Raw genomic sequence first — 12,712 nt, forward strand, 5'->3', positions numbered from 1 at the left:
GCCGATCTTGGCCAGGTAGCCGGAGCAGGTTACGATGCTCCATCTATCCCAGAGCCTCCATGGCGGACGCGGACTTCGGCCGGCGTCCGTCGTGTCCATCGGCCGCTTCACAACCACCGTCGTCGTCCATATGCTCCAGCTTGTACGTAGTCGTCGCGCCTCCCTAGCATGTGTGTTGTGGTCCGGTGTTACCGGCGAATCAATCCAGCAGCTAGCTAGGTGCTACTGCTACATGCGTGCCCGGCCTGAGAATCAATCATGGTGCTTTAGGCCGTGTAGCCGTATGTGAGCTGCATGTACGTGCCTCTTCGATGGGAACCTGAGGCAACATGGGTGACACCGGCGAACGAAGCAGAGCATGATAAGGCGAGCAGCGCGACCACCCGGCGGCCCCGGCGATGGCCACGCACCCTCTGGCCGGTGTGGTTGTCCACCGCTGTGCGTGTAGGTGCCAAGAGCAAGCCGAAGCACCGTGCATCCATGAATTATTTTGAGAGGAACTCAAAATCGAGTGTTTTTCTATTTTTCTCATCCAAACAAGGTATTGTGTATACTTACCATAACAGAATAACTAACCAAAACTGGTTTTCCTAAAAATCCTCCCAAAACTCGTTTTCTAAAATCTCACATCTAATTCCCTGTATCCAAACAACCCCTTGGCTTCTCACTAAAATATGCAATAGGCCTACCTTCTTGCATTAGTACGCCTCCAATACCCACACCACTTGCATCACAATCAATTTCAAAAGTCTTACCAAAGTTGGGTAGTGTAAGCAATGGTGCAGATGTCAATTTTTCTTTCAGCTCTTGGAAAGCCTTTTCTTGTGCGTTCTCCCACTTGAAGGGAAAATCTTTCTTGGTTAGCTCATTCATTGGGCCAGCAATGGTGCTGAAGTCCTTCACAAAGCGATGGTAGAAACCGGCAAGGCCAAGAAAGCTTCGTACTTGGCTTACATTTTGTGGAGGCATCCACTCATGGATGGCTTTGACCTTCTCCTCATCAACCTCCGCACCTTTACCTGAAACAACAAAGCCAAGAAACACAACTTTGTCTATGCAAAATGTGCACTTTTCCTTGTTAGCATATAATTTCTCCTCTCTTAGGACAGCAAGCACACATCGGAGGAGTTCAACATGTTCATCCAAAGTTTTTCTATAAATCAGGATGTCACCAAAGTAAACAACTACAAACTTGCCAATGAACATTCTAAGCACATGATTCATTAATCTCATGAAGGTACTAGGTGCATTTGTCAATCCAAATGGCATAACTAACCACTCATACAAACCAGGTTTTGTTTTGAAAGCAGTTTTCCATTCATCACCCTCTCTCATTCTAATTTGATGGTAGCCACTTCGCAAGTCAATTTTAGAAAAGATGGTGGCGCCACTAAGTTCATCAAGCATATCATCAGGCCTAGGTATGGGGTGCGTATACCTCACGCTGATGTTGTTAATAGGCCTGCAATCACAACACATACGGGAAGATCCATCTTTTTTTAGGTACTAAAAGAACGGGTACAGCACAAGAAGAGAGACTTTCCCTTACAATTTAGTAGGCCTTCAACTTGTCACTGAATCTCCTTGGTTTCCTTCGGGTTTGTGTGGTATGGTGGTCGGTTCGGCAATGGGGCTCCTGGAACCAAATGAATTTGGTGTTCAATGCCTCTTTGTGGTGGCAGCCCTGGGGGTATCTGTTTGGGGAACACATCTTCATACCCCTGCAAAAACTTTAGCAACAACACTAGGAGTGGTAGAGGGTAATTCGTTAGTAGAAAGAAAGTAGTCCTTGTACAAAAGTACAAAGAACACGGAATTGGGTTCTCTCAACTCTCTCATGCCCCTTTTCCTAGCCATCATAACTAATCCCTGTTTTTCCCATGTCTTGGTCAATTTAAGCTGTGGGGTTTTATTTGGCTTTGCATTCTCTCGCTCACTATGTTGGTGGATGTCACTCAAGTGTTTCTCGCTCACTCTCTCTTTCTTTCTCAGATCATCCATCAATATTTCTTCGGGTGTCAAAGGGAGCAAATATATGCGCTCTCCCTCATATTGGAATGAGAGATGATTAGTACGGCCGCTGATTTGCACATCACGATCATACAACCAAGGTCTTCCCAACAACAATTGGCATGCTTGCATTGGCACCACGTCACATTCCACTTGATCTCGATACTTCCCAATGGAAAACTGAACGGTGACTATCTTGCTTACTCGAAGTGTACCACAATCATTGAGCCATTGCATCTTATATGGACTCGGGTGCCTTGTTTGTTTCAGTCCCAATTTCTCTATCAATTCTGAACTTGCAATGTTGTTGCAGCTCCCATTGTCAACAATAATTCTGCAGACCTTGTCCTTGATGGTGCCACGGGTGTGAAAAATATTATGTTGCTGCCCTTTCTCTTCTCTAGCTGCATTAACACTAAGAACATGACGGGAAACAAAGCAATCTCCCATGTCGGCCTGAATATGACGACCACTCTTCTCGCCCTCTTCATCCTCATGATTATCGGATGCTCCATTATCTTCATGCTCACTCTCAGATTCCCATTCACCATGTTCATTCACAAATAGAACTCTTTTGTTTCGACATTTAGAAGAAATGTGACCATGCCCTTTTGCACTTCCAACACTCAATATCTCAGCTTCAAGATGACGGTACAGCCGTGGGGTTATAAGTACTTCCAGCAGCAGAAGGAGAACGCTTGTCAACATTCCTAGGAGCCGGTGATGATGCAAATGAAGTTGTTGTTCGCCGGGTGGCGGTAGGGTGTGGAGTATGTTGAATTTGAGAACCACCGTGAGAGGTACTTGGCTACAACCTTTTCCATGGTGTGGTCGTGCGGTTATGAGATATCCGTCCATGACCACTCCGCTGCACCTTCCTCTCTATGCGCTTTGCTTGCTCCAAAATATCTTGTAGAGTGTTATAGGGAAACATCTCCACAAATTTTAAAATTTCATTGTTGAGACCATGCAGAAATCTTGCCATATTTGACTCCTCATCTTCATGAATACGAGCACGAACCAGCAACAATTCCATATCTTTATAGTACTCATCCACCGTGCGCGTACCTTGGCTGAGGCGCTGCAATCTGTTTCGGAGATCTCTGCGATATTGCGAAGGGACAAATCTTCGCCTCATGGCTTGTTTCATCTCTTCCCAAGTGCCGATGTGTTCACGACCTAGCAGCAGCTGATTTTCTTGTAGTTGGTTCCACCAAGTGAGTGCATAACCATAAAACTCAACACAAGCAAGGTTGACTCTCTTGGAATCGGCGAGATTATGGATACGAAAAATCTGATAACACTGTTCTTCCTAATCAAAATATGCATCGGGGTCTTCCTTTCCCTGTGAACTTGGGGACGTGCAACTTGATTCTTGCTATGGCATTTCGTCCATCTCGGTCATGACGTTCTGCACGACGCCCATCATCTGCAGCACGACGGTACGGAACACCATCATAATCATCAAAATAATGTGCATGACCACGAGCAACATGCTCATGAGGGTCGTAGTAGTACCCACGAGGACCATGGCCTCGCCCTCGAAGTTGTCCTCCTCGCTGCCCTCCATGAGCAGCAGCACCACGCCCATGAGCAGGAGCCACATGTCCACCATAGATGTTGTTATCATCCTCCAAGGCACCGTCACCAGCAGCATGCACGGAATTATCATCCCCAACTTCCTCAAGTGAGTCAATAGAGTGTTATCGGTGTCGAACCCTATCACCACCTGCTGGAGGTCGCTCGTGAAACATACTTCCAAGGTCTCGAACCATGTTCCGTAATTCCTGAAAATTGGCACGTGTGACCGGGGCATCTTCTTCCCCATGGTTTTCTCCATGAACACTTGATATAGATCCTGCCATATTAGTAAGGACAAAAGTGGAATAGGATAATTTTGTGGAATTACACAACCTCACCTCTTACTCACCAAAATTCTTATGAGTTCACATCAGATTGCGCTTCTCTCGAATGTGTTAAAGCGATTGAAAGACAGGGATCAAAGAACTAGCTCTAGTTTTTGGTGGAGCTCGGTGGGGTAAACAAAAAGGGGGCTTGTGCTGAAATCAAGTTGATGAAAACCAAGAAAATAGGGGGATAGATCTGCTGCACCTTTGTACCAAGATTAAAAAAACACAACATACAAGCTTCTGAAAATTTTCTATCAAGCTGAAACCTTTGGATCTTACACAACACTTTTCTTTTTCTCTCTTGACTTTTTTTGCCACTCTTTTTTCTCTCTTTTTCCAAAGCACAACAACCAAATCTGAAAGCAACTATGAAGATGAACTTGGTGCAGATCTAAAAGATGAAGAACATGCAAGGTATGCAACAACAAGATCTCGGCACCAACAAGGCTTGGATTTATTTTTGGTGGGGCTTTGAACTTCTAGGATAGAAAATATAGCATGAAAAACACTCGATCTGAAGAGATGATAGCAAGATAAACTTGGATAACAGATCCTACCGTGTCAATGAAGGCTCTGATGCCTGATGATAGGTCGGAACCCGATGAACGAGTTCACGCCCGAGGGTGGCCCTATCTTCACATCGTAGGATCAAATCGGGAGGGATAACTAGCGGCAAGCAGCCGGGATAACTAGCTTTATACCTGCCAAGGTTGGATGCAACCCGTACGTTGGGGAAGGCTGGCTGATGCTATAAGAACTCCAACTCGTTATCCGAACAATCGCAAAACCACAAACCTGGACTAATCCACACAAAACGTTCGGAACCGTAGAGCACGAACCAAGGGGAACCAGAGGCACCTTCTCGCGAATCCGAATGAACTCACAAGAGCAAAGGTAGCATGATCTCTCGGATCTCTCTAGCAGTCTTGCTGCATAAGCTTGCAGCTGAATGGCTTGACAAAAGGTTCTCAAGAGGATGGGGGAGATGGGGTTTTATAACAGGGACAACCCCCCTTGGCTAGGTGTGAAAATGGTTTCAAAAGTAAACAGGTTTGCATGGCTTTCTTGGGGGAATAAGCAGTCAACTTTGGGACTTGTTAGAGAGGTCCTCGGAAATTCGCGAAGCCTTGACAGCCTGGACGCCTTCCACGAGAATGACTACAAATTTTGACTCACAACTCCAAATGATGTGAGGTTTTTTGCATTGGAAAGATAATTTGATGTAGAGTTTGTTGATGTACCCCTATAGCCCCGTCTCTCCACCACATGGGTGTGGCACACCAAAACATTAGAGGTAAAAACTGACAACATCAGCTTCACTTGAAACTTGTTTCCTCCAAACTTGTTCCTCCAAACCGGTAGCTTCAAGAGCTCATAGGTTGTTGGGTTTCTTCCATGTGATACCTAAGTTCAACCAACAACAATGGGGATGGAATCATAGTTGTGTCATCAAGGTTACAAGGTAAACTTAAGTTAGCGTTCACGTGGTCATTTATTAGTTTGGCGCGACTTCTTGTGATTGACCTACAATTGTTGGAGACTTGTCGATGGTTGTGGTGTCCTCATTAGAGCATGGTTATACTTTTGCCGTAAAATTATACAATGCAGACACCTAAACCTATTTTGAATGCAAAAATTAGAGAGCACTATGCAGGGCTTATGCATTTGAGCCTGATATGCTTATCACCTTTGATATTTGTCCGGAAGATGATATTAAAGGTAATAGTGACATCTGGGTCGATGTGCAGACGCCTCCAGTTCTACCATTATGGCAGTTTCTCAACCATATTTATGTCTTAGATATTGTTTATTCAAAAATAGTTGACAACTAATTTCTATTGACAGTTATTTCCATTTAAGCAAACATGTCGAGCGCTTAGTAGACATGACCTACTACTGTCTCGAGGCAGAACTAAACGGCGAGGAGATAAGTCATTATGTTTCATGGCTTGAGGATCTTCATACTATCAAGACAAATTATTTTCCTGAACTTAAAAATCTTAGTACTCAAAACATGCAACCAATAGCTTGCGTATTGAACTATGGTCACATTATTTTTTAAGCTAAACTTCATTGCTAAGTATGTTACTACGATGTTCTTCAATATGGACTCCCGATGATAGTTGTGCCTCATTGGATCGAGGCTAAAGGTCACATGAAAATGGTTAGCTTACGGCCAAGACATCCTACATTGCACATGAGTGCATTCAGGATTTCTAAAAGCGACCAAGTCTTAATAGTCAAAGACTAGAGCAAAATTGTGAAGGGTCGCAGAGAAGTACTAGGGGGCAGCAATCAAAAGTGCAGCCCAGGAGACAGATTCATCTGCATGCTCCAATATGATGAAGCAACAGTGCTACACATGTTCTATGATATTTTACCTGAGAGAGAGCAGCAGGAGTGATTAGCTAGCTAGAATGAGTTTGAAGATGATGATGTGCTACACTATGACTGGTGATTAAATAACTAGTGTTGGTGGTAATGACTATGATGATTATTATTAGATAGTGTTTGTGGTGATTAGATAGCTACCGTAGCTAGGGTTGGTGGTGATTAGCTAGCTAGAATGAGTGAGTTTGAAGATGATCATGTGCTACACCATGGCTATGATGATTAAATAGCTAGTGTTAGTCGTAATAACTATGATGGTGATTAAATAGCTTGTGTAGGCGGATTTGATTCAAGTGGAGGCAACATGTGGTGCACCACATGTTGCCTCCACTTGAACCTAATCCACCTTCATTTCACACACTGTTGTATATACTAACTAATCGTGGTCATAAAATCATATGATGAAAGTATTGTATATAAAACATATACAAATACAGCGAAAATAAGCTGCAACTAAAAACAGGAAAACTAAGTAGTAACGCTTTTCAGAAGAAACGCTACTGCTACTTACCTCTATCAGCAACGCTTTTCCAACAAGAGCGCCACTGCTAACTAGGTGTCGCAGTAGCGTTGGCTAACCAGCGCTACTGCTACCAGTTAGCTGTAGCGCCTTACAGGTAGCGCTTGTACAAGCGCTACTACTAGCTCTAAAACCAGCGCTACTGCTAGAGTTTTCCCTAGTAGTGATTCTATAAAGAATGGTCCTTTACTCATTTTTTGAATGAAATGTTCATAATATATTGGCACCACCTTTTCTAGTTCTCCTCAGCTGATTCATGTAACAGGGCAACCGTGGAAGGCATGTTGTCGTTCTGTTAGCCCAGTCCTGACTATGGCCGTCCATGTTGAAGGAGTTCCACGCTAAAGAACGAAACACTTGTGGAGCTTGTAACTGTGATTCCCGTAATTGTAGAGCTTGTATCTAGTTATTACACTTGTAGAGCTTGTATATGTTACAGCTTGTACTACGAGTCCTTTGTAGAGCTTGTACTAAATCTGGCTATTGTTATTTGAAGTATTGTGTGTGTTTTCTGCTTGCCAATTTAAATATTGGTTATTTTCTTACCGTCATATTAAAATATGAAGAATCTGAGCCTAATAGCTGGGACCCACTTATCACAACCTGACAAGTGGACCCGTTTGACTAGTGGACCCATTTTATAAAAAAAAGAAAACTAAAATTGTTGGTACTAAAATGTCATGGCCCAGAAAATAAAAAGGCCGAATTGTAGGTCTTGGCCCGTGTAGTTGACCAAAATTGGTAGGAAAATATATAAATGGGATGGATTAATGGGTTTGGCCCATATAGACACAGAATTGGACGGGGCTGATTCTTATCAACGGTCAATTCAACTGGTCACAATTTTGCCATGTCAGCTTGTCATGTTGGATCCGACGTGGCCCAAAGAGACAACCAGCGACCAAAACAATTGGTCGTTGAACCAACGACCTTTTATTTTGGTCGTTGCCTTCTACGACCATTTCACAACAAAGGTCGTCAAGTTTTATTAAAGACGGTTAGCTTTTAACCAACTCTTTTTGGTCACAGAAAGGTCGCAAATGAAAAACAATGACCATTCAGTGACCAATATTAGTGGTCGCAAGTTGACAGATTTTTTGTAGTAATCCTGCGAGGTTGGCGAACATAGCTCACCTGACGTAGCCTTCATGTGGAGCGTGCTTCTACTGTTCCCATGGAGACGTCATTGCCCTTCGAGACGACACATGCAGTGTTGTCCTACTTGACATAGCGTGTGAAAGCAGACCTGTCGTGGCACTTCCGGATGACACTTAATCCACCTGGCTCAACGTGTGTTGGATCTGTATAGCAAGGGAAGAGTCCTTGACGCTACCGACCCATGACTGATCGGGGAGTTCGACTTCGTGGAAATGGAGCGTGTGATTGTCGTCGGGCTCTGCTGCACTGCCCATGACCGAAAACTGAGACCTTCCATTAGGCAGGCCATCAGCGCAAGCTTCGAGGCTCCGCTGCCGAACCTCCTTGCAAGGATGCCGCCGGTTGGCCCACCGTTGCGTGTGTCTGATGATCATAGCTACAAACCTAGGTGTGCGTACCTGAGCTAGTCAGCTCCACTCAAACCTCTAAGTTGTTACTTGATTCGATATACTTGGATCCTCTGCCAAGAAAAGAAAGAAAGACTCTATCTAGGTATTCATAAAAATTGTTAATGGCAGAGTGAGTTTAGCTAGACTTGATAGTAGGATGCCATTTAAATACAAGAGAATATTGTTTGTTCCAGTTGCATGCTTCGGTTTGGTGGTTGTAAAAGAAATGACTGACACACTTGCTTGGACCACTTAAATGAGGGCAGCACTGGCAGCATCTGCATCTTGTGCATGTCGACATCCTTGAATACCAATTGTTAGCTTTTGGAAAGCCTGTTGTGAAGTCCATCTTGTTTGTAATCCTAACCTTTTTAAGCAAGCGACAATTTCAACCGACTGACAGACGATTTGGAAGTCGGAACAAGCAAAAGAAGTATTTCAGGGGACGCAATGCTGAAACCAAAGTGTTGTAATGTAAAGCGAGAGAGAAATAGACACAGATGTAAACTGAATGTTAATTGTGGACCTATGTAATGTAAATAGTGAATGTTAATTGCAAAGGGGAATTGGTAACTGCACAAGTATCTCTGCCGAGAGCCACTAGGCCATCCCGACGAGGTGGTTACGGACGGGACGACCACGGCCATGGAGCAACGACAACCTTTGAAGCAACCAAAGCAAATACCAAGGCCTTGATCTAATTGCTACGTACAAGAATCAAGGTGCTACTATCCGATTAAATGCAAGATTCACGTAGTGAGAACACAATCGTTAGATTGTTGATCTTAATCACAAGAAGACAAATAAATTAATGTCTCCCTGGTCGATTTTCCTGTAGGGATGCATGCATGCAAATGCATGCCCGTCTTTGCTTTCTCCGCCTTGTGGGTTAGTAGGCTGTGCCATGGGAGTCGCGGCAGAGTACGCCACGCCTGCTGGGCGCTCCCTCCGCCGGGAGCAGCGGCTTCATGGTTGAAGTCCGTAGTATGGCATGTTTCCATGCGTTGCGAGCCGGTGTCTTTGATAGAGTCTATGTGCTGATAAGCGTGTCGTAATGTAAAGCGAGAGAGACAATAGACATAGATGTAAAGTGAACCAGTAGTCCTCATTGATGATGGGATTACACATATATATAGCCCCTGAAGGGTGTGTCCAAAGGAACACGAGGCAACCGCCTCGGTTAGGAAAAGTAGGGATTAATAAGCTAACGCATGTTTATTGGATATAAAGGACAAGAGGAAAATGGTTTATTGGATATAATTAGCTGACGCATGTTTACATGACCTGGCAGCATATTCTCTGCCACGTGCAAACAACCCGCTGTATCAAGATGATGAAGACAAACCTGATGATAAGTGAAAATAAGCATAAATGATTCAATGAAGACGCATCAAATTTCACTTTGTAGTTTTGACAGTGGAGGTGCTTTCATTGAAATGCATTTTTTTTAGTCAATGTTACTTATCATCTCGGATGGATCTTTACATTTTGAAATTTGTTTCTAAATCATGGACGATATTTAATTGTTTGCAAAACATGAATAAGACTTATTTCCGCGTTGGCAGTGTAGAAATTCACATGAGATGCACTATACTATTGCTTGTTCTTCAGCCAATCATTCACATAATTCTCCAATTTTCTATGTGTATCTATGTTACTTCTTTTTGTGCTTAACAGCAACACCTACATCTATTTTTTCTTAACTTATCTAACTTCCATGATGATGCAACTTCCATGAAAAATATGCCTAAGCTAATTTTTAAGCAAGGGCTAATTTTGAAGGTAGCAACATGCAGTATCCTAGTTATTGCCAGCTTCTTGTAGAGTTGAATATACAACAAGGATAAAGAGAATATGGAAAATCATTGAATAGATGTAGTCAAAAAGGAAATAAATAACTAGAATAAAAGTTTAGTTGCTAATTTTTAGACAGACCAGCAAATAACAGTCGCTATTCTCTGATGCAAAGAATAAAAGTAGAACTGCAATGGCATGGTATTAGTATTTTTTAGTTTTTAAAAATGTCACTGGAGTTTCAGCAGATCAAAATTATGTCCTGGTATTGTTGATACTTGAATATACATTATGATTAAAATGCATGTTCAGCCAATGGTCAATGATGGATCACTATTTGATGCACTTGATACATTATGAAGTTTTAATTTCGGTTTGATATGTTAATAACATCATTACCATGTTTCTTGTAAATGTCCATTTGTGGACTTTGCAGCCAAAACAGTACTTGTATATTCTAAACTGATATGCATAAAAATAATGCATTTGATTAGATTCATCATGATACCTGCACTCCAGGCTTTTCATGGTTGACTTGTGCTATAATTATTTTATTACGGAAGCCCAATGATAAAGGAGAAATCAATTATTGTAGAAAATTAGTCCAAGAGAATTTTATTACTTTTTTTGTGTTAACAAGAGAATTTTATTACTGACTAGCTGACTAGCTCAATTGTTGTGAGGTTCATGCTGAAGATTAGAAGGTGGGAAGACTAGAGGAAATGAATCTAAAATTTAACATCAGAAATATCCAAAGTGGTGTAACAGGTCTAAAAAATACGAAAGGTTGACCTCTAAACGTTTTGATTGTCCTTTGCCATCCCCTCCTCATTGACCCATCTCTTCACATGAATTATGCTTTTATTTTATTTTCTGAGAAATAGTTATGAGATGATTGTCTCTCTCTACTTTCCAATCCCTGAAGTTGGGGGTAATAGGATTTCCATTTTCTAGAAAAAAACATTTTAAAGTTGGTCTGATATGGCTTTCTGATTCTCTATGATGCTTCACATAGGTTGCAATTTACTTTATCGTATGAAAACTTACACATGAGAGGAGCATGCATGATATCACAGCCGCAATGGTAGCGGCGATGTGCAGGTGAAGGCAAGCTCGGTCATCATGACTCCTCCAATCTCTCTTCACGGGAGGCCCTTAGCAATGGTGATGATGCCGTCAAGGAATTAGGGGGTGGTGGTGACTAGCTGTGCAGGAGGCAATGTGGAGAGAGAGGCCTGGAACAGGATCGGTGGCTGCCTGTCAAATTAAAATACTAAAATACCTTAAATCTGTAATTACTTAAAGAAGAATTTTAGATTAATTAGCGATACTCAAATTGTCTTAATCTGCAAGTGTGCTCATCTATTTGCACCAATGCCTTACATCAGGTCATTTAGATTATTAGATTTCACTCTAATGTTTGTTGGCCTTCAATGGTCCAGTTCTTTTCAGCTATTCTCCCAAAATCGCCCCCCTCCCCAGCTTCTCCCAGAATCACCACTCCATAACTTTTTTACAATCCTATCTAGTTAAGGTCTAATTAACTAGGATTGTAAAAAACATATGGAGTGGCGATTCTGGAAGAAGCTGGGGAGGGGGGCGATTCTGGTAGAATCGCCCAAAAGAACTGGCCCAATATGTCTTATGACAAAGTTGTTAGAAATTATATGCTTTATAACCAAAACATAATCTTCTCTTCCCTTTTTGATTTGCATAAGAGTTGTTCCATTTGATCCACTTTTTGCATTTTAAAAAATTTGTTGGCTCCCGCGGCAACATGGGCATATACCTAGTCTTTAATTAAAGTAGCCTGACGAGAGGGACGCCTTGCCTCCCCTACGGCGCCGCTCATCCCTCCTTCGCATCAATGCCGCCGAGGGCAGCAGAGCCTCCACGACTGCTACTCTTTGCATTGGGATTTTTTTTAAGAAAAGAAGGATGACCCCCAGCATCTGCATTATGAGATGCAGGCAGCCATTTTATTAATTATTCACAAAGACATTACAAAGGAGTACATCAATATGTCTGAATCCGCCATCTTGGCAACATCTGTCGCTACACATATCCACTTGATGAAGGGGTGCAGAAATAATGAGCCGGATACCTAGACCTATCATCTAAGCCTAATATCTAAAACCGGAGGCCCCAACCAAGCCTCATACCGGGTCTGACGAACTCTCATGGGTCGTCGCCACCGTCTTTCACCTATTCATCTTCAGAGTAGGTACTGATGTAATGACCTTGCTAGACGTGCTATCGACGCCGCCACAGCGCCAAACAGCGCCGCCGCCCTCCGCTCATCCATCCAGACACATTCGTTGTAGAGATTCAGCTGCACCGTGCCTCCAATACACGTCATTGCCGACGCGGTAGATCCAACGCCGCTCCTACTGACAACCTCCACACCGTCACCGCTGCTGCAGCTACCACGCAGAGTCCACCACCCACACTAACTCACCCCGAACACCCAACCCTCCCAACAGACCACCACCGGCATAGGCTGCCGGCGACCTAGCGCCAGATCACGAAGGATCTGACCC

This window comes from Triticum aestivum, chromosome 1A, assembly GCF_018294505.1.
Source record: "Triticum aestivum cultivar Chinese Spring chromosome 1A, IWGSC CS RefSeq v2.1, whole genome shotgun sequence".
In the NCBI taxonomy this organism is placed as follows: Eukaryota; Viridiplantae; Streptophyta; class Magnoliopsida; order Poales; family Poaceae; genus Triticum; species Triticum aestivum.